At 59.2% G+C, this 24,430-nt stretch overlaps 2 protein-coding genes across 4 annotated transcripts in view; one reads left to right on the top strand and one right to left on the bottom strand.

Moving 5' to 3' along the window:
• CCN4 (cellular communication network factor 4) overlaps window positions 1-24,430 on the bottom strand; it is a 967,918-nt gene that overhangs the window by 798,927 nt on the left and 144,561 nt on the right. The gene's annotated exons all lie outside the window — the stretch shown is intronic.
• Window positions 1-24,430, top strand: part of ST3GAL1 (ST3 beta-galactoside alpha-2,3-sialyltransferase 1) — a 52,613-nt gene that overhangs the window by 15,934 nt on the left and 12,249 nt on the right. For 2 of the 3 annotated variants that reach the window (XM_059672347.1, XM_059672348.1), the window contains 2 exons: window positions 1,418-1,568; window positions 15,782-15,836. The gene's annotated coding sequence lies outside the window, so the exon portion shown is untranslated. The remainder of the gene's footprint in view (window positions 1-1,417; window positions 1,569-15,781; window positions 15,837-24,430) is intronic. The other variant, XM_059672350.1, reaches the window with a different exon arrangement.

Genomic DNA, 24,430 nt, shown 5'->3' with positions numbered 1-24,430 from the left:
GGTTCATTCCCAGCAGCGAGACAGGAAGTTCTGAGCATGAGCACTTTCTAAGCCTTTATTCGAGTCACATTTGCTATTGGCCCAGAGTCAGCGGATGGAGAAATCAACTCCAGTGCAAAGGGGTGTGCGTAGGAGGTGTGGTGAGCAAGTCTGGGCCTTACCGCCGTCTCCCATCCCAGCGGCTAAGAGGAGGACTTGGGCCCGGAGGAGGAATGGGGTGTCCCATTGTGGTGGGTCCTGGACCACCGACTGCCTTTGTCATGCTGGGCAGGTTGACTGGCCTGAGCTGTCTGGGCCACAGCTGCCCGGTCATCCCCGGGGAATAATCCGCGTGGCCCTGGCTGATTTCCTGAGGGATCGGACGGGAGAGCTGGGGCTGCACACACCTCAGCGTCTGGGCTGCGGTCAGAGCTCAGCTGGGCGGCCGTTCTGACCCCAGAGACCGTCTTCCAAAGCCGCTTCCCGTCTGGCCTCAGCGGGGTCAGTGCTGACCCGGATCTCATGCTTTTTCGCATCTTTTTCTCTTTTTTTTTTTTGACATTTTAAATATATTTTTTATTGATTCCAGAGAGGATGGGAGAGGGAGAGAGAGACAGAAACATCAATGCTGAGAGAGAATCATGGATCGGCTGCCTCCTGCCCGCCCCACACTGGGGATCAAGCCCACAACCCGGGCCTGTGCCCTGACCAGGAATCGAACCGTGACCTCCAGGTTCATAGGTCGACACTCAACCACGGAGCCACGCCGGCCAGGCTTTCACACCTTCCTTTATCCTCGCTCCTTGGAGACACGTTCCCAGCCTTTTCTTTCTGCCAAACAGCATCTCACTGGCGCTTTGATGGAGAAGCGGGTAGAATACTAACTCCTGTTCAGATTCTCCTTTGACCAAGTTGGTCTTTTTTCCTTCGGTTCTCCGGCATGTCCCTCCCAGCCCTGTGACCCAGTGGCCCCCAGGGACTTGTCTACTGGCCTGTTTTCTTTTTTTCCCCCTCTTTTTTTTTTATTAGTTTCAGAGAGAGGAAGGGAGAATCACTGATCGGCTGCCTCCTGCACGCCCCGCACTGGGTGGGGAATGAGCCCACAGCCTGGGCATGAGCCCTGACCGGGAATTGAACCGTGACCTCCAGGAGCATGGGTTCATGCTCAACCCCTGAGCCACACCAGCCGGGCTCCTTGTCTGTTTTCTTCGCCTGGCTGAGCCCTTTGAGGGCATTGGTTATGATTCACTCACCGTTCTGCCTCTGGCACTGGGTCTGTGTGTGGGAAAAACAGGTGTTTACTTAGGAAATGCGTGATGTCTGAAGTCCTGGGCGAGCGGGGAAGTGGGTGAGTGCCTGTGTACCTGACTCACCTTCAAAAGGCAGTGGGCGCACGGAGCGTCCAAACTCACGCACACTTTCTCTTCTCTCCGTCCAGCGGGTCCCACCTTCAGACTCAACATTTCTGACCTGGAAATGCCAACAGGACTCACCGGCATCGCCAGGGGCTGCGGTGGCTGGACGCGCTGAGCCTGCGGCCAGGACCGTTCTGTCGGAGGACGAGATGGACAGTCCCTCCACCGACTGAGGTACATGTCAACGTAAGAAACGGTCCTGCCTGTAGAGAGTTTTTGTGAGTTGATTTGAGCCAAACTGAGGACTCTTTCCCAGAAGCAAAACCTCACCGGATTGAGCGAATGCTCCGGAGAATGGCAGTTCTGCACCTATCTCATACATTACAGTTTAAAGAGGAGATGTAAATGGGTGACATGGACTCCATTAGTGATAGGCTAGGGAGGCGGGAGGAAGCAAAGGGGGGCACTTCTGGGATTGGGTAAAAAGTGAAATGATAGACACATGCATCTTTTACTTACACAGGGGGGTGCAGGAAGTTAGCAGTCAACAGTGATCATGATAACCATGACCTGTGGTCTCCGGAGAGCAGAGCCTGTGCTGGGAGGGGCGGGGAAAAGGGAAATGACTTTGTCTTGGCAAAGGCCTGTTATCAGGTGTGTTATCCTGGAGGCAAAAAGACCACAGGCAGGCTCAGTCAGTGTGTAGATGGACCTTTGGCAGGGAAAACACTGCCCTAGGACAGGACTACCCGCCACAAACCGCTGTTCGTTAGAACGTTTACATTTCATACCATCCTATGCGGTTACTTGCAGCCTCTGAGGTTGCCAGGCCGCCACACAGGCCTCCCCGAGCTCGTCAGGCTGGGTATGTGGCCCCGTTTCGTGCACATAAATGACTCACGAACCTTCCCCGCAGGGGTGAGAGGTGTTATCTTTCTGGTTTCTCCCTTGGATCTTGCTGGTGGGGGCACAGACGTGTCCACTTTGCGTGGTCTCTTGGTAACTTGGCCTGTTCTCGTGGGATAGTCCCTAAGGAGGGAATTCCTTCTCCCTCAGGGAGGAACGTAGGCCTCTCTTTCCTAAAGGGAAAGGGAGCTCTCATGAAAACTGGTGAGCACTGGCCTGCATGGGGACATCCTCCGTGACAAGCGCCCGCCATGCAGGAGGCCTGAATGCCCTCGGGTGTGTCCTGGAGGGAGAGTCAGCAAACAGCTGTGACGTGGACATTTTTTTGTAAATAAAGTTTAATTGGCGCCCAGCTACGCTCAGCGGTTCAGGCATGGCTGTCACGTGGCAGTTGCCACTGAGACCGTGTGGGCGCAAAACCTAGAATGTTCAGTCTGGTCCCAACGGAAGATTGTGTGTGTGTGTGTGTGTGTGTGTGTGTGTGTGTGTGTGTGTGATCTATTCTACATGATTATTGGTGAGGACATCTATCTCCCTCCCTCCCTCCCTATCTGTCTATAAAAATGGAATTACTTTTAAGATCTCTTTGGGCAGCCGACCTGTGGTCTCTGTATGTGAGTCCATGTAGAAACCAAGCCACTAGGGCCTTGGGATTCACTAGTTTTACATATGCAACCAGGTAGGTAAGAGGTGAGCTTAAGCCCGTCCCAGTCCCAGGCAGACGAGGCATGTGGGGCCCCCACAATGGCCGCAGGGTCCCGGGGGCTGAAGAGAGAGGCAAGGAGGTAAGAAAGGAGGAGAGGGAGAGAATGAGCTAAAGATACGCCGTCTGGAAGTCCCAGAAGTGTGGAATGATGGGGTGAAAGGTGCAGGGATGGGATGGGGGTTTACTTTGGGTGAACCCCAAGCACAGGAAGGATGACACCTCAGAACTGGGTGAGCACAGGTGTTCTGTCCAGCACAGGCTTTACCTGGAACACATTGTGTCCCCAGCTCCCAGCTCCCAGGGGAGATGCAGAATTCGTATTGATGAATGCTAGCTTCATGCATCAACGAAGATTTCTGAGCTCCTTCTATGTGCCAGGCACTGTTCTAGGCAGACAAAGACCCAGAGTGTTCACATCCTAGCAAGGAGTGGGGGAGGGGAGAGGCTGAGGGACAAAATAGGTATGAATGTCAGGGCTGGGCAGGCGGGAGTAGAGGGGGCAGCTTAGGTGTGATGGTCCTGGAGGTGTTCCTGGGACTCAATCCAATGCTGAAAAGAGATCAACAGTGAGGGGGAGAGGGGTTGTGATGGGGGAGGTACAGGGGGCTTGCTGCTCAAAGGACAGGCGGGATGCCTGGCCCCCTCTGCCTGGAGACCAGGCCTGTCCAGGCCTGTTTTGTCCCCGAACATCCTTCCAGGCTTGAACACTCTCCCTGACACTCGGACGTTTCCTCCCCCAATGCCTGCTATCAGCTAGCCCTGAAGCAGACGGGACCCAGGCATTCCGATGAGATAAGAGGAGTCCTGACAGTTTAGATAGAGTGGGCCCCAGTGGGAGCTGGTGGAATTTCTGCAGCTGATAACCTTTCAGAAGAGGGCCGCAGGGTCGGAGCAGGGTCGTTTCTCTGGAAGAGAGGAGACGGCAGTTCAGGCTCTTCTTCCTTCTTTCCCATTCATTCATTCATTCATTCACTCACTCACTCATTCACTCACTCAGCAAACACTCCCAGGTCCCTGGCACCAGGCCACGCACTGGAGGTGAAAAGGATAAGACAGAGCTATGTCCTCAAGATGTTAGTAATTCAGTGGCGAAGCAGACACATGAACGAGGTGGTTGTGCGCACAGACGCAGTGCTGGGCTCGGTGAGGGCTGCCACTCATGCCGACTTTGTTCTCTTGATGAAATGGGGCCGGTCCCACCCACCAGGGGCGGTGGGCCCCCAGTTGTAGAGGGTTCAAGAGAGTGGGCCCCTGAGTGAACAAGCCTGGCGGGCCTCCCGGGCGCCTCTGCAGCTCTCGGAGCTGGGCAGGTATTCCGTGGCTGCGTGACTGGTTCCCCGTTGGTGACGGAGAAAGGAGACGATCATAGCACCCACCTGCCAGGGTTCGTCAGGATTAAATGAGACGATGACTCACAAAGCTGGGCACCGAGCCTGGCACATAGTAAATGCTCGCTAAATATAGACACGACACCACTAGTAGTATTTATAGCCAAGCCACACTCTGGGGGCACTGGGGTGGGCTGTGAGGGTGGGAACAGGGCGCCCCCAACTGCTAGATGGGGGAACGTGTCTGCCTACAGCAGCGGATTTCAAACTTTTACATCTCATGGCACACATAGACTAACGATTACAATTCTGCCACACACAAACACAATTAATTAATTAGTTAATTTAAAAATTTATAAGAAGGAATTTAAAAAATTCTGCCATACATAAAAACATATTCTATTTTTGCCAATCTGACCCCCCTAAAAAAGTAATAGCTTTGATTTATTTGCACCAATGGCTATTGTTGTGTTAGCTGTGGTCATTTCCTTACTTGACACTAAGGCCGTGGTCGGCAAACTGCGGCTCACAAGCCACATGCAGCTCTTTGGCCCCTTGAATGTGGCTCTTCCTAAGCCTTAGGAGTACCCTAATTAAGTTAATAACAATGTACCTACTTATATAGTTTAAGTTTAAAAAATTTGGCTCTCAAAAGAAATTTCAGTCGTTGTACTGCTGATATTTGGCTCTGTTGACTAATGAGTTTGCCGACCACTGGCCTAAGGGAAAGGCTCAGAGCCCCTGACTAGTGGGAATTACGTGGGAAGTCGCTGGCTTCCAGGGGCGGGTGGACGTCACGGTTATCTGGCGGCCGGACCCAGAGGCCTTGGCAGTGCCAGTGTCCCAGGCACAGAGAGCTGCCAGGGGCATGGAAATTTCCCAGGTGCCTCTAGAAGCCAACCTTATTGATCGAGTCACCCTCAAGACCCTGGTTTTTATCTGGTCACGCCTGGCTGATGGACAACTGGCATTTAGAAGTGATCTTTGTTCCCCAAGGGCGCCCAGCTGTGTCTGTCCGCCTTTCAGGGTTATGTCACCGATGGCCCTGGGCCAGAGTCCAGATTCCATAGCAGGAGGGACAGGGCTGACCATGACCTGGGCCTCGCCAAGATCCCCACCCCCCCACCCCCCACCTTCTGCGAATCCCAGAGTAATTTTAAGAGTAATTTTGCAAGCGCAGACTCTGAAGACAGATGGCCCGAGTTCAAATCCCACTCCTGTGCCCTCTTGAGCAAGCCACCTAAGCTCTCTTCATCTGCAAAACGGACACAAGAGATGACGATAGCACCAGCCGCATGGGATTAACCTGTTAATATACGTGGGAACGCTTAGCGACCCCGGCGGCAAGTGTGTTCTGTACAGCGTCCTCTAGGGGTGCCGGCACTCACCTGGGCCCGGGCCGGATGACTGACAGCCTTACACGCCCCCCTTCCCGACATTCCCCGGCCACAGTCTGTGTTGAGGCCGGGCCAGCCCTCGTGGTTCTTACCGTGACTGTAGCTGCACCTCAGAAATAACCACCAGGGAACTTTGGGGACTAATCCCCCACAAACCAAGATTTATTCCTCACACAGATCCTGGAGGGGTGCATAGCACTCCCTGGGTCACACGAGGGTGTGTGTGTGTGTGGGGGGGGGAGATAAAGTGAGGGAGAGGGAGTCTGGCACACTGGGCTGGGGTTCTGCCCCTATGGGGTGGAGGGGGGGTGCCTAGTTTCCCTTCGCTGGAGAATGTGAAACATAAGAGGGGAACTAGGGCACGGAGTGGGCGAAGCGGGGTCACTCTGATGGCCACTTAGTCAAGGCTCTCGAAAGGGGGACCCTCCTGGCTGGGCGGCCGGCCGTGTGTTCACTCCAGGTGGGTGTCCTTAGGCGGCTGCCTGGCACTCAGAAGCTCACAGCCTCCCTGCCCATCCCTGGTGCTCAGCACATTGCCTGGCATTCACCTGTCAGATCCCTGCAGTTCATGCTAAATCCCAGGACATGCGCAATCTCACAGGACATGCTCAATCCCACAGGACATGCTACATCCCACGGGACATGCTACATCCCACGGGACATGCTACATTCCACGGGACATGCTCAATTCCATGGGACATGCTACATTCCACGAGACAGGATTCCACGGGACAGGCTAGATCCCATGGGACAGGCTACATTCCACGGGACATGCTCAATTCCATGGGACATGCTACATTCCACGAGACAGGATTCCACGGGACAGGCTAGATCCCATGGGACAGGCTACATTCCACGGGACATGCTACATCCCACAGGACATGCTACATTCCACGGGACATGCTCAATTCCATGGGACAGGCTACGTCCCACGGGACATGCTACATTCCACGGGACATGCTCAATTCCATGGGACATGCTACATCCCACGGGACATGCTACATCCCACGGGACATGCTACATTCCATGGGACATGCTCAATTCCATGGGACAGGCTACATTCCACGAGACAGGCTACAGCCCACGGGACAGGCTACAGCCCACGGGACAGGCTAGATCCCATGGGACATGCTACATTCCACGGGACATGTTCAATCCCACAAGACAGGGCTGGGTCCCCTTGGCCCGGCAGCCTGTATGTACTCCGTCTACCCTGGCAATGGTGTACTGGCTGCCCTGTCCCGTCAGGCTGAGGACCCGCACACACACGAGGTTTGCCCCAGAAGCCTTTGCTGCCTGGCCTGTCCATTGCTCCCTCGGAGCTCCCGGGCACCCCCATGTGCCCTCTGCCTGCACTGTCCGTGGACGGGCTGTCCTAGGCCCGGAGTGCCCCTGCCTGCTTCCTCACCCAGCAAGTCCTCTGCTGCCCTTAGGAACTCAACTCCCAGGCCACCTCCCTGGGAGGCCATCCCCGAGGCCCATCGCCCTCAGCGCGGGCCTGCCCCCTGGTGGCAGCGTGTTCTCATGGCGCCACCGTGGCCCAGGAGGCTCTGCCCTCGGAGCCGCCAGTCTAGAGCCGGGCAGTGGTCATTGTTAGTATTTTCCGGTGTGATGGTGTTCCCATAGAGCTTCAGTGCCCGGCTCCGCACCTGGCACGGGGTGGGCAGCCAGGATATGGGGATGAATCCGTGAACCTCTGAGCCTCATGACCTGGGTAAGGCCCTGCCTTTTCCCTGCCAGCACCCCATGCTGGGCTCGGGCCGGGTGGGCTCTCTGGGGTCCCGGGCAGTAAACCCAACCCCCTCCTCCAGGGGCACCATTTCCGGGCACAGTCGGGATTTGAGCCCAGCAACCCGACACCGGGGCCTTGGTTCATGACCCAGTGCCAAGCTGACGTGCATCACATAGGACTCCGAGCTGGAGGGAGTCAGGGTGGGTCAAACTCATCCACTCCACCCCTTCCCCCAGCTGACAGTGTTGCCCAGAGAGGCTACGTAATTTGTGCAAGATCGCACAGCATTCAGAGGAGAGGAGATTGGATTCCGGTCCTAATCCAGGGCTTTCTCCACAGCCCACACCCCTCCTTCGGCTTGGGGCCTGGAGAAGAGCAGGCAGGGTCCCAGCCCCACCCGGTGAAAGCGGCCTCACCCTCTCTCCCAGCAGCCCCTTCGCCAGGAGGGGACAGTGTATGGACGGTTGTCCTGGGCCTGGGACTGGCCTGATCCGGGTTCAGGAGCCAGAACTCAGGTGGCCTTGGGTGAGCCTCACCTCTCCCAACCTCGGCTTTCTCCCCTGGCAACTAGGCTGCAAGGCCCGATGCGACTGATCCTCCGCTGACTTGCTCTGAGCACGAAGCCCAGCGAGGCCTCCGAGGGCCCCGCCCTCACCATGCCCTGCGCCTTCAGCAAATGTGGGTTCTGCCCCCGCTTCCTCATTCACTCTCCCTTGCCCTGCCCGGGAGCCTCCGTGCCCCCCACCCTCTCCTCTCCGCTGCAGGCTGCATCGTGGTTCCTCCTTGGCGGCCGCGCTGGCATCTTGCGCGGTGTTGCAAGCCCCGGAAACGACGCTGGGCTGTTTGCGCCCCGGGCCGGGCCGGGCCGGGCCGGGGTGCCCGCTGTTGTCCCTCTGCCCGGGAATCGCAGGCCCCGGCCGCGGTTTCCCCGTTGCCTGGCAGTCCCAGCGCGCTCTCTGTTTCTCTCTGACACGTGCTTGTTACCTCGGGAGCCCGCAGCAGTGAGGTCCCCGGCCGCGTGGCGGGTGCCGTTTTGTCCGGATGACAAGGAAGGTGTGAGCTGGTTGAAGCGAAGGGCACATGAGTCAAGCCGTTCAGGGAGGCCTCCACGTGGATTCAGTGGCTCTGCGTGGCTGGGGGGCCTTACACATCTTCATCAGCTCTTATCATCCCTCCGCCCCTTGGTCTAGAGCAGCGGTTCTCAACCTGTGGGTCACGACCCCTTTGGCGGTCGAACAGCCCTTTCACAGGGGTCGCCTAAGACCATCCTGCATATCAGATATTTACATGACGATTCATCACAGTAGCAACATGACAGTGGTGAAGTAGCAACGAAAATAATGTTATGGTTGGGTCACAACATGAGGAACTGCATTTAAAGGGCCAGAAGGTTCAGAACCACTGGTCTAGAACAATCTGCTGGAGCCCAGATCTTGGGCGGGGGTTGTGGTGCCCAGAAGACCCCAGAGCTGGGAGAGTTGCCATGTCTGTAAAGACCTCAGAGCTGGGCCGGGTCATCAGCTCCATGCAGGCTCCAGGGGGCGGTGCCTGCTGGTTACCAGCTCCGGCCCGGAGGACGCTGCCTGGGTCTGGGTCCTGGTTCAGCCACTCCCAGGCTGGGTGACCCTGGGCAAGCTCTTCACCTCTCTGTGCGTCAGGTTTTCATCTGCGAAGCTGGGGTTGGTGATAACTCATTCAATCCTCATTGGAAACCAATAGCCCTGGCTGGCGAGCCCAGTGGTTAGAGCGTCGGCCTGCTCACTGGAGGGTTGCAGGTTCTACTCCTGGTCCAGGGCACGTCCCTGGGTGGTAGGTTCGATCCCCACGCCCTGTCGGGATATGTGTGGCAGGCAACCAATCCCTGTGTCTCTCTCACTCCGATGTTTCTCTCTCTCCACCCTCCCACTCTCGCTAAAAATCAATGGAAAATCCTTGGCAAGGATTTAAAACACACCGACAAACAAAAATGTCCCCCAAACAAATACGTTTTGAGTGGTCCCAAACCTCTTACCTCGGGAGCGGGGGACCCCACCGCGGGGAGTCCCCGCGAGTGGCCACAGCGGGACGGGCGGGCGGGGGCCACGCTGATGTGATCTGATATGACTCTTCCAGGTGTTTTGCGTGCACTTCCGACCCATCCGCACAGGGTCGCTTTGAGGTCGGGGCTGGTTTCGGCACCGCCGTCGCCCTTACAGAGGAGGGGCAGGCACGGAGAGGTGAGGAGACCTGCCCAGGGGCCAGCAAGGACTGGGCAGAGCGGGATTCAGACGTGGTCAGCGTGGCTCCGAGGCCCCGTGCTTCGCCGCGGGGCTAACTGTCTCTTGGCGTGGAGGGCCCAGCGGCGTGTGTGCAGCTGTTCAGACGTGACATGGGCTGTGACGGGCGAGCACCAGGGCGGCTGGGCTGCCTGTTTCCTGGCGAAAGCCAAGTGGACCTCCCAGTCTGGGCCTTGAGGTGTCTGAGGGACTGAGCCCCCTCCCAGGAAGGGCTGCACCCCACCTCCCCCAGGAGGCCTTGCAGCTCCCCTCTAGCCTGCCCCCCCCCCCAGGAGGCCCCTGATGCTCGCTGGGGCCCGGGAGCAGGCAGGGAGCAACGGGGCTGGTGGGGGCAGAGCTCAGGCCGCCTGTTTGGAATTAGGCACGAACTGAGCCCCATTGGCCAGAAACCGGCTCTGTGACGCCGGAAAGCAGGGTTTGGAGACAGGCTGCCAGGTGCCTAAGCACAGCCGACTGTCCTCCTGAGCGTCCGTCCTGGCCTCCCATCCAGCCGTCCTTCCCAGCACCCCCCGCTGGGCTGGGACAGAGCAGGAGGCCGTCCCCAGGAGGGGGGAGGGAGACAGTGCACTGAGGTCCCATCCTGAGACCAGGGAAGGACTCCCTCCAGGGGCAGAGGGGACCGCCAGCAGCAGTAACAGGCTTGCTCCTGTGCTAGCGGGAGCCCGGGCTCGCTGTGTCCCCCTGGGTCAGTGTGAGGCTTGCCTTCAGTTCACTGACGAAACCGGAGCTCCTAGGGGTGAACTAGCAAGACCCCGCCGTCACGGACTCCGCCGGGATTGGAACCCGGGCTTCTTGGAGCCAGGGGTGGGCTCATGGGCCAGCTGCGGTGAGGGGCAAAGGCCTCCGGGGGAAGGGGTGGTCACACAGAAGGCCTGCGCCCCCTTTCCTGCCCTGTCCCTGAGTAGCAGGCTGTGTGGCCTCAGGCAAGGTGGGCAACCTCTCTGAGCCTCGCAGGCAGGCTGAGTGACCTCTCTCAGCGGTGGCGTCTCATGTTTATGACGTTGGGACATGTCCCCACAGGGGCAGTGCTAGGGGGTCCAGCCAGACGGGGCCACGTGGAAAGTCAGGCGAAGCCTCTCTGGGCTCCTGGGTGAGAGGCTGGATCCTATAGGCCTGCCGCTGGGCGGGGCCCCGGGAGCCTGGGGTCTGGGGACGGGGTTTCTGAGCCCTTGTTCCCGGGAAGCCGGCTGTTCTCTTTCTTCTCTGATAGTTGCTGTCCGCACCCTCACACATGCTGCGGTTCTCTGTTGATTTCCATTGTTCCCTCTCGGCTTTGAGCCTGAGCCTCGGGAAGTGGCAGCCCAAGTCCTGCGAGGCTGTCTCATCCGGCACAGCCCGGGTGTGCGCTGGGTCCCGGTCCGGGAGGCCTGATCAGTGCTGGGTGCTAGCGGCGGTTTTAACAGGCCACCATTTTTTAGTTGTTGTTGTTTTAATGGCAGTTTTATTTTCTAATCATAAAAGTAGCCCTGTCCACTGAAGAAAATCCTGAAAAGAAAGAAAAGTGTAGCCCTGGCCGGTTTGGCTCAGTGGATCGGGGTCAGCCCTCAGACGGAAGGCCCGGGGTTTGAGTCCGGTCCAGGGCACGTACCTCGGTTGCAGGCTCCGTCCCAGCCCTGGTCAGGGTGCAGATGGGAGGCAGCCAATCGATGTCTCTCTCACATCCATGTCTATCTCTGCCCTCCCTGCCACTCCCTCTAAAAATCAATGGAAAGTATCCTCAGGTGAGGATTAACCAAAAAAACCAGAAGAGAGAAAGAGAAGTGTAAAGGCCCCGGGGGAAAGGGGTGTCCCCCCACACGCCCCCTCCTGGAAAGTACCTCCCTTAGCATTTGTGGGTGTTTCCTGCTGCTGTCTTTCGGTTCCTGGATTGCTAACGCGGTAACTCTGGTTCTGGCGCTGTCTCCTTGGTATCCCCAGTTCACAGCACAGCAGGTGTCCCCGTGTGCTGTTCTGCATGAGCGTTCTTAGCGACGCAGCCTTTTCTGTCGTGTAGCAGATACTGCAAGCACCGTGAGGTCCTGAGCGGTGTCCCCGCGGTGGAGGCCTGCGAGCTCGCTGGCGTTTGCCGTTACACACGACAAGCCTCTTTGGGCAGCTCTCCCGTCTGCATGCGAGCCCCTTCCTGGAAGAGGGTTTGGTGCCCATTGGGGTGGCCTTTTGTGGTAGCCCCGGGCTGGCTGGAGCCTCAGCCTGGCCCTCGCCCACCCAGGGTTCACCCTTGCTTGCCTTTCTGTGCCCCTCAGGCTGCCCAGCAGGCTAAGGTCCGCTTTGCAAACCCAGCTGTGGAGTCTCACATCCTGGGATCAAAGCGCGCTCCCCTGCACATCAGGGGCGAAACTTGGGAGCTCGCTGAGGTCATTTATGGGAAGAGCTGGGCGCGCAGTAGGGCTGAGCAGCGGTGGCTGTCGGGGGCAGGGCCCTTGCAGTCCTGCTCTGTCACTGTCTCTTGGCCTGACCGGCGGCCACGGCCTGGGAGGACGCCAGGGTGACTGCAGGGTGGGGCTGCAGCCCGCACTTCTATTTTCGGCTCCCGCAGCGCTGGGCAAACAGTGGGACCTTGAACGGATCGTGTCAGCCTCGCTGGAGGAGAGTAAACTGTCAGATGATGCGTTGGCCAAACCTGAAATTCTAGGACCAGGAAATTACCCAGGAAAAAGTTCTCCTTGCCGGGCCTTTCTAAGGTTTCTAAATGCGGCTTTATTACACGCGGCAGGTAATTATAGGAGGCCTCAGCGCGGGGAGCGCGCGGCCTGCTGGGTGCACTGCGGAGCTATCATCTTTCTGCTGACCAGGCCATCGGGACCCTGGCAGCGGCAGGCCTCTCCCCTCCGCTGGGCGGCGGGAGGCAGCCCTGGAGGGCTCAGCCTCAAGGTGGTGGCCCTCTACTACCTACCCCGGGGGGTGGCAGGGCAGCACCTAGGGGCATGTGAGGAACATCAGGAAAATCATGGAGCAGAGGACACCTTTAGAGCACCCAGTCCAGGGGTCACACAGGGTAACACCAATGGATAGAGAGGTCTGGGTAAGGCAGTAGGGAGTGGTGGGGCCTGGGGCTAACTGGAAAACTGACTAGGTTCTGACCAAAGGAGATGACCCCGGGAATTGTCGCGATGGGGAATGCGAGCCCAGGGTTCCTGGACCTTCCCTTCCTTTATGGAGCGAGGCCAGAGGCCAGATCTTTGTTTGAGGTTTTCCTGCTTTTTAAAAGTGACAGCTAATTGGAAGTCCCGCCCACTGCTGTATGCCGCAGACGAAACATCCCCCGAGGCAACAGCTTATCCTGATTTAGTGCAGCTCTGGACAGATTAGGAAACTGAGGCTTGAAATTTGGGGACTTGACAAAAGTCGCCAGGGAGGTCATGACCCCGAGGGACAGAGAAGCCACACAGTTTGTAATGGCAGAGGCCAGGGTCAGGCTGGGGCGTTGGGACCCTCCTCTATGAGGCTGTCCAGCCGCTGTGCTACCAGACGTGACCCTGGGATGGCTCCACTGAAAGGCGGACCGGGAGCGTGGCGCAGGCCAGACGGTGACGCGCTGCCAGTCTGCGGCCGACGGCTCGCACACGGTGGGCAGGAAACTATCGCTGGCCAGGGAGGTCCGGGTGTGCATTTGCTGAGCTAACGCTTTCAGCCCTGATGGTTGCCTGGCAACCTGGACGCAGGGATCGACTCCGCCATCAACTTGCTGTGTGACGTTGGACAAATGACTGCACCTCTCTGGGCCCACCTGCCCAGGGAGTGACACCGAGGGCACCTAATACAAGGCTGTTGGGGAGGTTGGACTGGCTTGAGCCACATAAAGTGTTTATGCTCCTATCATAGTTAGTATGTGTTCGCTTTTGTATGTGAAGGGCCCAGCACATAGTAGGTGTTCAGTGAGGACAGTCACCCTGTGATTAGTGACCAGAACAAGTCCGCTGTGTTCATCTTGCCGCTTTCACAAGGACCACACACTTCACGCAGATGCACTTCCCCGAACCCAGGCAACCTTGCTTTTCTGTTCTTGGTCAGCTTTGGCTCGATGAGAATTTCCCAAACGTGTTTGTCCCTCTTTTAAAAGCCCCGAGATGAGGATTCACTGCCAACATGTGCAAATACATCAAAGGGACTTCCTTCGGGTGCTGGCTGACGGTGCTGGTGTCTAAAAAGGGGGCGGACCAGGGCTTCCTTCCTGGGCCCTCTGTGGCGGCTGCAGCGGCAGCTCCCTGTCTACCTCCTCACATCCTGTTTGAAAAGGTCCCCGGTTGTTTGCGGGAACCACCCAGCGTGAGGACTCAGGAAGAAAACTGGAGCCCGGTCCCCTCGGAGTCCAACTCCGTCCCCGGTCCTTCCCGATGGTGATGGATTTTGTCCTGTGTCCTCTTGCTGCTCCCAGCTCTGGTGGCCACCTCTGGGCTGAGGGCCGCTGAGCCCGTCACATGACACCGTCGGTAACGAGAAGACCGGACACTGTGCCCGGAACGTGCCGTGTCTTCGAGTCACCTTTTTAAAAAATATATTTTTATTGATTTCAGAGAGGGAGGGAGAGGGAGAGAGGGATAGAAACATCAATGATGAGAGAGAATCAATGATTGGCTGCCTCCTGCACGCCCCACACTGGGGATCGAGCCTACAGCACAGGCTCGTGCCCTGAACCAGAATCGAACCTGGGACCCTTCAGACTGCAGGCCGACGCTCTATCCGCTGAGCCACACCGGCCAGGGTGGGAGCCACCTTCCTACCCACTCTCAGGGTCACGGGTGTCCCCACTCTCTGGAGGACGAGACGGACGCTCCAGGCGCTTTCAGCATCCGTTTCACGATGCCCAGCAAGGACGTGTCAGGACTGCAGCTGCCAGGACAGCGGGCGCCCCTCCGGAAGCCCACCTGTAGCAGCGGGTGCTCCCCACGCCTCCCGCAGCCCAGGTTGCGTGGATGCGAGAGGCAGTGCGGGCCGCGACGTCATTGCTTGTCCGAGGCTGACGGCACCTCCACCTGGAAGCCCAGAGAAGCATTTGGAAGGCGGAGCTGGGTCCAGGAGGCCACCGGCGCGTTTCTCCGCGAGGCTTACCCTCTGACACTGAAAGGGGGTGTCGGCCGGGGCGCTCCTGTGCGCACAGGGGTGCAGCGGCTTCCCCAGGGGCAGAGCCAGCCCAGAGGACGTGACTAGAAAGGGACCCCGAGAGCAGCCTCTCACCTTTGCTCAGTGGTTGGGTGACAAGCCACTGTCCTCCCGGGTGACATGATCGGCCTTACTTCCCTCGCTGACCTCATCCCGTCACGTGATCCCTGTGGCTCCGCAGCGTTCAGGCTCCCAGGGCCCTGCCCCGCCTGCGGGCTGAGTGCGGCTCCTGCCGCCTGTGATTCCGCGCCCACTTTCCCCTGACCCCCCTGCCCACGCTCTGGTCCCTCTGGTCCCGCGCTGTCCTTGCCTGGCTGGCTCACTCCTGCCTCCCTGCCACCCGCTGTGTGCGGAATGCCGCTGCTCTGTTTGATTGGATGTGTGAGCTTCCAGAACTTGGACTTGATCACCGGTGTGTCACCAGCATCCCCATCGGGGCCCGTCAGCTTCTGGGCCCCCGTGAGCCTTTGCTGAAGGACCAGTGGCTTCCGGTTGCTCGTGCGAAAGCCCCAAGAGGCTGGCGGAAGGGCCTCTCTGACCTCAAACAAGTTCTCTGAGCATCTCCCGCCCCTGCACAGGCCTCTGCGGGAGGGGGGCGGGGAACGGCTCCGCCCTGACACATGGTCCCTGGGACCTGAACCTCGCTTCCTCCTCTGTCCAGTGGGAAGCTGAGCTGCCTCGGGGTGAGCCGGTGCAGGAGCAGGAGGGTCTCCGCACTAGAGCACACCCCTCCGACCTACCCAGGGCAGGAAGTGGTCCGCAAGAGCTCGCGCTGCAGAGCTTTCATTGATGGTGTGTGGCTCGAACCCGAGGCTCGGGTCCCCTGACTCCCACCTGGTGCAGGTGCCGCTGTCTCCTCCCGGCGGAGGATGGGGCTGTCGCCTCAGCGAGCCCTGACGTTGCCCTGGGAGTCTGGGCTGAGCGCGCTGCGGGCTCTCGGGCGAGACCTGCACGCCCTCTCCCTGCGATGCAGCTGAGCTTTTTTCTTCTTCTGTTTTTCAGATGAAGAAACTGAGGCTCAGAGAGGTTAAGGAGCTCCCCTGAGGTCACACAGCTGGTAAGTGGCGGAGCTAGGATTTGAACCCAGCTCTCTTTGGCTCCAGAACCAATTGCCTTGCTTTGTCTGCTGGGAACTGTGTTGAAATGACCATTCCCCTTTCCCCCACATGTGGGGCCCCAGGACATGGCGTTTGTGGGGTGTCTCCTCCCCAGCACTGGTCGCAGTGGCTCCCAGACTAGGAAATCCTGTCTAAGCCACAGGGTCGGGCAGTGTTCAGGGAATGGGGTGCTCACCGGATCACTAGAAAGTCCTGGCTAACCCAGGGGCCCCCTTGGCTGCGTTCAAAGTCACCACCTCGGACCGGACCGGAGGAGAAAGGCGCTCTGCCCCCTTGGCGGTGTGCAGGCTGCAGCTGCAGGCTGTTTTGTGGAGGGTGATTCTTTGTGGTTGAGAAAGTGGGGCCCCTGACTTCGTGGTAGGAAGGGGAGCAGGGCAGCCCGTGGAGATGGGAGCAGCGTGGGGCCCCCCATCCTCCGGTTAGGCGCCCACGTCTCTGACTGTATTTTGTCCCTGCCGCTCACGCCCCCTTGCCCGTCACCAAGAGTGCCCGAGTCCCCATCTCAAACCCACTCTTCTCCTGGAAAGTTTCTTAGAAGCTGTTTCTGAGAAATCTTAGAGGAGGAACCGCCCCCCTAGGTGAAGGGCTGCAGATTAACGGCCTGTTGGTCTCTGAAGTCTGCAGGGGCACCTCATGGGACAGGGACTGGGAGTGGGTGTGGCGTTCTGGGGCCACCGGCAGGGGCTGTGGGTGTGGTGTGTGAAGGGCTCTGGTTTCCAAACCACCCTGGGCTGCGGAGCAGGTACCGTTGAGGCTGTGCAGCCCCTTCCAGCCGGAAGGCAGTGAGCCTTTGGTGATGCCCATGCAGATCGTGTAGCTGATGAGGCAGAGCCCTTGCAGCAGAGAGGTGGGAAGGGGGTGGGTGACATTTGAGAAAAACAACCCCGTCCGCCCTTGGGTGTCCTGGTCAGAACCAACCCCGAGCCTCCTGCACACCCGGGTTCAAGAACGAGCTGACAGGCCATTTTACCATCCCAGGGCGGTCTCTCCGGGCTCCAGGCTGTCTGGGAACCAGACTGGGAGGGCCCACAGCCGTCCCGGTGCCCCCTCCTGCACTGGGTGCCCCACATCCTGCCCAGCCACGGGGGAGCCAGCGGCAGGGCGCACACGTGCTCACCGCCTTCTGGGTGGCTGCGCAGAGGCACGGTGTGGTTTGCAGTATTTTTAGTTTGTTGTTTTTGCAAAAGCCAAGGGAAGTGTGTAACAGGCTGAGCTCCGCGCTGCCCTCCCTGAGGACGGCCGAGCTGCTCAGCCTCCGCGGGGGGCAACGGGGCTCAGCCAGGAGGCGCCCCCTCCCAGCACAGGCTCCAGAGGATAGAGGGGGGCGGGGAGGCCCTGGGCAGGGCTGGTGTGAGATTGTTACTGTAATCGTCCGATTTTCCACATGAGGACCCCGAGGCCGGCTCGGACCGAGGCCCCCACCTTCCACTGTGCACAGCCCAGCGAGAACCTCCGCTCCTGTGCTGGGAGCACGTGTCGCTGCCTCTGCCCCCAGGGACGGAGCGGGCGATGTAGGCTCACAGTTGTTCGTGTGGGAGACAGTGGAATAACAACAACAATAATAATAATAATGCGAGAGTAACTCGGTTTTGCACACTCACAGCTGTAAACCTACTGCTCCCGCCGTCTGTGTCGGTTCGGTGCCTGTCTGGCCCCCAGGCTGGGCGTGCTGGGGGTGGAGGGATGTGCTTTGGGAGTTAAGATCCCCAGGTTCTAGTCTTGGTGCCACCAGAGACTCGTTTGCCACCGTGGGCGGGTCACATCTCCTCCCTGAGCCTCGGTTTCCCCAAGGGGCAAAGGCAGCAGGAGAGTGTGGCCCCCCCTAAGTCCCTCCGTGATGCTGAAACGCCCAGCCCTTTGCCTCCCAGCCGCCCTGCCACTCTCACCTCTTCCTGACCTGGGACCTGTGGCTGCCCGGCCAGGTTCCTTCCCCGGGGCCCAGAAGGCGTCAATAAGTCTTCCATTAACTGAACCCCATCTGGCTGGAAAAATAATGACCGGAGAGCAGGTCTGCCTGGTTCCCGGCCAGCAAGCGCCTGGAAGTTTGCCATGGGGAACGCTCACAGAGTTCCTTCCCCCTGGACTCAGCCTGCCTGCCTGCCCCCTCCCCCAGGAACAGGCGGCCGCCCGGTGGTCGACCAGCGAGCCCCTCTTCCGTCAGCACCTCTGGGCTACCCGCCTGTCCGTGTGCCCAGGAAGCAGCCCCCGGGCGGGGCCAGGCCGAGGGCACAGTGCCAGGGATGCCAAACTGAATAAGACACAGTCTGTACCCTCCACGGTCGGGCTCACCCGGCCGCATTCTCCACTTGGCCGAATTCCAGAGAGTTCTTGCTGCGCTCACTCTCCAGCCATAAACATGCAAATGTCAAGACACTTTCACCTCTCTCTGTTTTCTGTTCTCCCCAGTGCCTGCCCCAGATTCACTGGTTTAATATGTTCTATGTTTACTAACCAAGGCTAATGTCCCTGTTAAAATCAAATCAGATTTCCTTCTGGCCCAGTTCGCGGAACACATCGGAGTCTCCTGTGAGTTCTGGGGAAGTGGGGGGCGGGGAGAGAACAGGGAAGTTCCTGGGGAAGGTGGCACGTGGGACGTGAGGTTCACCGGCTGGGACAGGAAGGTCACTCGATCGGCAAGGACCTTGTATTGATAGTAACATCCTTCAACATGTGGGAAACAGGACAGAAAAAGGGCTCCGTCCGGGATTCACTTTCTTCTCACTGAAGTTCGCCTGTTTGTGTTTCACGGCGTTGGCAGAAGACATGAGACTCCTGGGTCAGAGACCAGGGATCTGATCACTCACGGCACAGCCGGCAGCGTGAGCTTCAGGTTTGTGTCGGCTCCCTCTTTGCCCCGGAGTCCTCGGGGCCCAGCCACGGGGCCCAGACAGATGCCGGCACACGTGATGGTTTGCAACATAGACCAGGGACACTGAGCTGGGGGAATCCACCCTGTGCAGCGAACCGAAAGCAAGCCTTTCCCTCATGTTTCGTGACTTCTTGCTGCGAACGCAGCCCTAAGCAATGATCCCCATGAAGACCAGTCGGTGCCTTGGATTCTTAGCTCACCCGAGCATGCGAAGGGCAGGGAGACCCTCGGAGGAGCCGCTCCGACAATCGGTCGGTCGGTTGGCACTGAAGGAGGCTGGATCTGAACCCCAGGCCTCACACCCAGTCACTGTGAGGCGAGGCAGATTACGGCATCTGGACTTTTCTTTTTTTAAAATATATTTTATTGATTTTTTTACAGAGAGGAAGGGAGAGGGATAGAGAGTTAGAAACATCGATGAGAGAGAAACACCAATCAGCTGCCTCCTGCACACCCCCCACTGGGGATGTGCCCGAAACCAAGGTACATGCCCTTGACCGGAATCGAACCTGGGACTCTTCAGTCTTCAGGCCGACACTCTATCCACTGAGCCAAACCGGTCAGGGCTTGGACTTTTCTTACCCTCCGTGTTCTCATCTGTAAAACGGGACGATACCTCCCTTTCCGGTGATTATTAGAGAATATGGAAGTTCACTCTGCCAGCAGCCCAGCGAAGAGCAGGAGACGGTCTCTGAGCTCAGGGAGCCGCGTGGCACGGAGAATCGTTTCGGCTGAGCGTGAATATATGTGGGAAAACGGAGCAGGGGAAGTGCAGGGAGGGGTTGCTCATTGTGCTTCGGGTACAAAAGGTTCAGGGGAAGTCTCTCTGAGGCGTGGCCCGGCGACCTGGCATCCCGAGTTAAGTGAAGAACACCGCACTATCTGTGTGCAAAGCATTCTGGGTGAAGCTGGAGGCCTGTGCCCAGGTCCCGTGGTTGTCATGCGTGAGGCCGGTGTCGCTGGAGCAGAGAAAGCAAAGGCATAGAAAATAGAGTCAGACAGGAGGCAGGGGAGGTGGTGGGCTCCGGCCAGGGCTCCTGCTGTGGGACCAGCTCAGGCTGAGACTCAGAGGTGGACACTTCCCCTGAAGAGCTGGGGCTCCTTGAGCTTCACTCCTTACAAAGTGTAGGCCCTCGGCCTCCACGTTCCCATCTGTAAAATGGGCATATTGGTCAATTCCGTGAGTTCACGGGACTAACGCCCTTAGACATGCTCCGAGAGCTTCCCTCGGGGCTGAGTACACGGGGACGGCCACTCTCATGGGTTAGTACAGAGGGGGAGCCGGCCCTCACCCAGGCCAGAGCTCTCACGGTGGCCTGCGTTCGCTGGCGCTCCTCGGCACGTGTACTTGAGTTTCTGTTTGTACACGAGGGCCATGCGTGGTGTGGTGTGCTCAGGTCGCTTGCCCAAGATCACACAGCTCCTCGGCGCTGGAACTGCAGCCCCCTCCCCCATCCTCTTCCCAGTTTACACCTGGACCTGCGTCAGCTGCCTCCATCCACTGCTGACCCCATGGTGACCCTGAGCAGGTCTTTGCGCCTGCCTGACCCTCTGTCCTGTAAGCACTAGGTGATGAGCCCCTGCTAATGACACGAGGTGCGAGGCGGCTGGGGTGGGGTTCTGGATGGTCTGTTTTTGTCATGGTTTCTGCACCCCCACATGAGGGCCATCCCCTTTCTTCCCCTGGGGCAGCTGTCAGCCTGGGCGAGCCAGCAAAATTCCTGACCACATTTCACGCTTCAAGTGCTGCCTGGATGTCTGCATGCAGCGCCCTCAGGCCACACGCATGAGGAGATTGGTGGATTTAAATTCCTTTTGTGCAACTCAGAACCTGAGGCCTTCGTCTCCAGCTCCTGTCATAGGACCCTGATCCCCGTTAATCGCGTTTCCTCGGGGCGCTCCTCCAAACAGCCTGACCTGAGCCTCATTGTGCTGTCTGCACAGGAGCCAGCGAGAGGGGCCAGGTGAGGAGAGAAGGGCTTGCAAGCCCAAGACAGGCTCTTCCCAAGCCCCGGCAGGTGTGGGGGCGTGGCAGACAGTCAAGTCTGCGCAGGAAGGAGTGGGGACACTGAGGCCCCAAAGGAGGCGGGCCCGACTCCAGGGGTGTCTGTGCACCCCCTCCAGTCCAGCCTCCGTGCCATCACCATCGGCTGCTCACGGACTATCAGTGGCTCCCCATTGCCTTCACCCCGGCGTGCCCATTCCTACAGGCTTCCCTGACCTGCCCCCACCCACCGCGGCCGCTCTGAAGGGCACCTTCCTTTTCGTAACTGTGCCAGGCGCCCCCATCCCCAGCGCCGCCACCTGGACTTTGGGGAGCTGCCTGGTTCACCCCATTCTCTCTGCTCTCTCCCATCGCCGTCAAAGCCCCCGTCTCCACGGCCACCTACACTGAGCCTTCTCTCTCCCTGCGTTGTCACCTGCTCACCACCATTGTATCTCCAGGGCCCTTGGTGTTCCCTCTGGAGCTGGTCCCTGGCCAGCAGGGATGACAGGTGCGAACTGCCACGCCCCCTCTCGGGCTCCCTCACCTGGTGGGCTTCTCTCCGACGCTCTTTTCTGGAGGGTCCTGTGTGGCTGCATCTGTAGCTGGTCCTTCCCGAGCTGGGAGGAGGGAGGCAGAGCCCGTCTGTCCGGGTCTGAGCTGCAGGAGCACAGAGACCCGCTCCGGGGTGACTCAGCGGGGCTCGGGGTGACTCAGCGGGTGGGGCGCAGCTGGAGAGGGCACCGGACGAGGAGAGGAGGGCTCACCCTGGGCGGTGCCAGGCCCTCAGCTGGGCCGCACGCAAACCCCGTGCAGGGCTCACGCCCCCGTCTCCGCGTGGGGATGGTCCCCATCCCTCTCCCAATCCTCAGAGGCCAGGCTCAGGGCAGGGACAAGCCCCACGGGACACCCTCGCTGGGCCCCGCCTGGGCTGGAGTTCCGGCTCCTTGGCAGTTCTCTGGCTGCTGGACCTCTGTGGCCGCCTCTGAAAGACAGAGATAAAACCCAGCACCAGCGGCGATTGTCCTGGGCCCCGGCGGTGTGACCAGAACAATGGCTGGCAGAGAGAGAGCCTCCATGAGGCGTCTGTCCTTCCGGTAGCAGATGGATGGATTAACCCTGCTCAGCGGGGCCGCCTCAGAGGCAGGGGCGGTTTGAACCTCCATTGTCCAGATGAGGGACGGGACATCCCTAAGGGCACCCACCCCTGGCTGCAGCTGGCCCCCCTCCAGCTCTGCCTGCCTCTCGTTCCCTCTCAGCCCACGTGCCTTCCTGGCTCCTTCCCCGGGGAAGCGCCACACCAGGGCGGCTTCTCCTCTCCTGGAGTTTGGGGCCGCTCTCCTCTCAGCTCTGGCAGCCCTCTCGCCCTGTGCCCTTGGAAGTCTCTTCCCCTTTCTGAGCTCAGCCTCCACATCTGTCAGTCAAGTGGGGCAGAAAGGGTGGGTGGGGTGTTCGTGGGCACCCCGTGCTCGAGGGAAGAGGGAAACCACTGGAAGGAGTTCATAAGGAAACCCGACATTCAGGGCACTCGCGACGTGCCAGGCACCTCAGTGCTTCCCCTGCAGGGACTCGGGTCGGACGCAGGTCCTTGGTGCAGCGCAGCGAGGCCGGTGCCACGCTCACGGAAGAAGAAACGAAACGGAGGCCACGTCTCGGGCGGCCTCACGAGGCGGTGGAGGCAAACACAGCAGATAAGAAGCCGAGTGCAGGATGTCTAGGTCAGCCGAAACCCGAGATCGGAGAACCCAGCCCCGCGGGAAGACAGGGGAGACTCACTGTGCTGCACCTCGCTTTTCTCTGAAGGCGTCTGCCAAGACGTAAGGTGCTTGGATCCGGAGCCTAAGAACCAAGCCAAACGCAGCCGCCGCGAGGCCCAAAGACTAGACGGAGCTTTTGGCCATCTCCCAGGGCGGCAGGGGAGATAAGAGAGAGAGATCACAGCAGGCAAGGAAGAGCCGCCTTGGTAGGCATCCCAGCCACGCGCCGAGAATGGCTCTGAGAAGGGCTGGGCCTTCTCAGTGAGCACAAACCCGAAATACCCGGTCATCCCCAGGGACTAAGGTGCAGGCCCAATCATCCTGACCATCACGGGGACCAAGGTCATGTGCCCCTGCTCCCCCTGCCCGCCAGGCGGGAACGGCTTCCTCCCGGAATAAGGACCGCCGCAGCCAGAGCCTCTGCATGTTTGCCCTACACCGTGTCCGCATGTACCACGCCAAGGCCAGACCACATGGCCAAAGAGAGAAAACAGACGGTAGAAACAGACCCACAAGTTACCCCAATGTCACAGGCATAGACGCAGACTTTAAAATAACCTGTGGTAGTTAATTGCAGGAAGATAGATGACAAGATGGGGAATTTCACTGGAAAACTACCACGTAGACAAAAAGTACTCAGGTGGAAATGCTAGGCCTGAACGATACAAGAACTGACATGGATGTAATAGGCGATTCAAATGCACCCGACACAGCAGAAGAGGATGCATGCGGCATGACCCTGACTTCCTCGTCCCACACCTCCCACTGGGGATGGAGCCCACAACCTGGGCATGTGCCCTGACCGGGAATCAACCGTGACCTCCTGGTTGAGGGGCGGATACTCAGCCACCAAGCCATGCCTGCTCCACTGACACAGTTCTCCTAGTGGCAGCTCATTGTCGCCCTCTCTCTGTCACCACTGATCACTGCTGCTGCAGCCGGGACAGGGAGCCCCCCCCCCCCGCCCCCTCTTTGTTTGGGGAGGCGTGGCTCACTTGGCAGCAGAGAACTTGGCCTTGGAGTCTTGGCCCAGGTTCCATGCCAGGGAGCCAGGGCTGGCGCTCCCCGCGTGTGGCGGGCTGCCCCGCTTAATAGAGAACAGGGAAGTCACGCACGCCTCCTTTCTTCCCTGCGGCCCGGGGCGGGGTGCAGGGGCGTTCTTGCTTTTCCACTGTAGTTCCTTCCAGGGCTTTCGAAAGCGCTAATTGTTACCAGCCCAGGCGCCTCTGCTGGTGGGTGGGAGCCCAGTGGGCACCCCGGCCTGGGAGATGGTGCCACAGGGTCGTGCCGGATGGAGGGAGGAGGGTGTCGCCGTGCTCCTCCAAGCGCCCCCCCTCCCCGATTCTGCAGCTCAGCCTCACCCTTCTGCCCCAGTGTCTGCTGCGAGCATCTGTATCTCACGGCAGCCAGGAGGCGGGGAACCGGCCCGTCATCCCGTCTCATTCCCTCAGCGCGCTCACAGGCATCTGTTTAAGTGAACTCGTCTCAGCCCTCGGTGTTGGGACACGGTCCCGCTCATCACCACGGCCTATGCAGGGAGACCCTGTCACTCACTGCTCAGCTCAGCCCCGCAGTGGGCTCCGTCCCCCAGAGAAAGCCTGGTCTCGGGAATGGCTTCCCTCCCCCCAAATACACACCTGCTCCCCTCCCCCACTGGCCAGGCCCTCCAGCCTCCTTTCTCCCAAAGGCTGGGCCTCCCAGATGCTCAGCGAGCTCCCACCTTAGAATCATTTATGCTGGATCTCAACCTCCTAACCCAGGGCCCAGCCCAACACAGCGCCCAGCACGTGCGCCGTGAGTGGCTGCTTGATTGACAGCCCCAAGAGTGAGCAGAATCTCTCTTATCAGCCCCTTTTCCAGGTAAAGGAATGGCCCAGAGAGGCTAGGTAGCTTCTTCACAGTCACACAGCACACAGGCAGAAT

This window comes from Myotis daubentonii, chromosome 17 (genome assembly GCF_963259705.1).
Source record: "Myotis daubentonii chromosome 17, mMyoDau2.1, whole genome shotgun sequence".
Classification (NCBI taxonomy): Eukaryota; Metazoa; Chordata; class Mammalia; order Chiroptera; family Vespertilionidae; genus Myotis; species Myotis daubentonii.
This window is presented reverse-complemented; position numbering and strand designations above follow the sequence as displayed.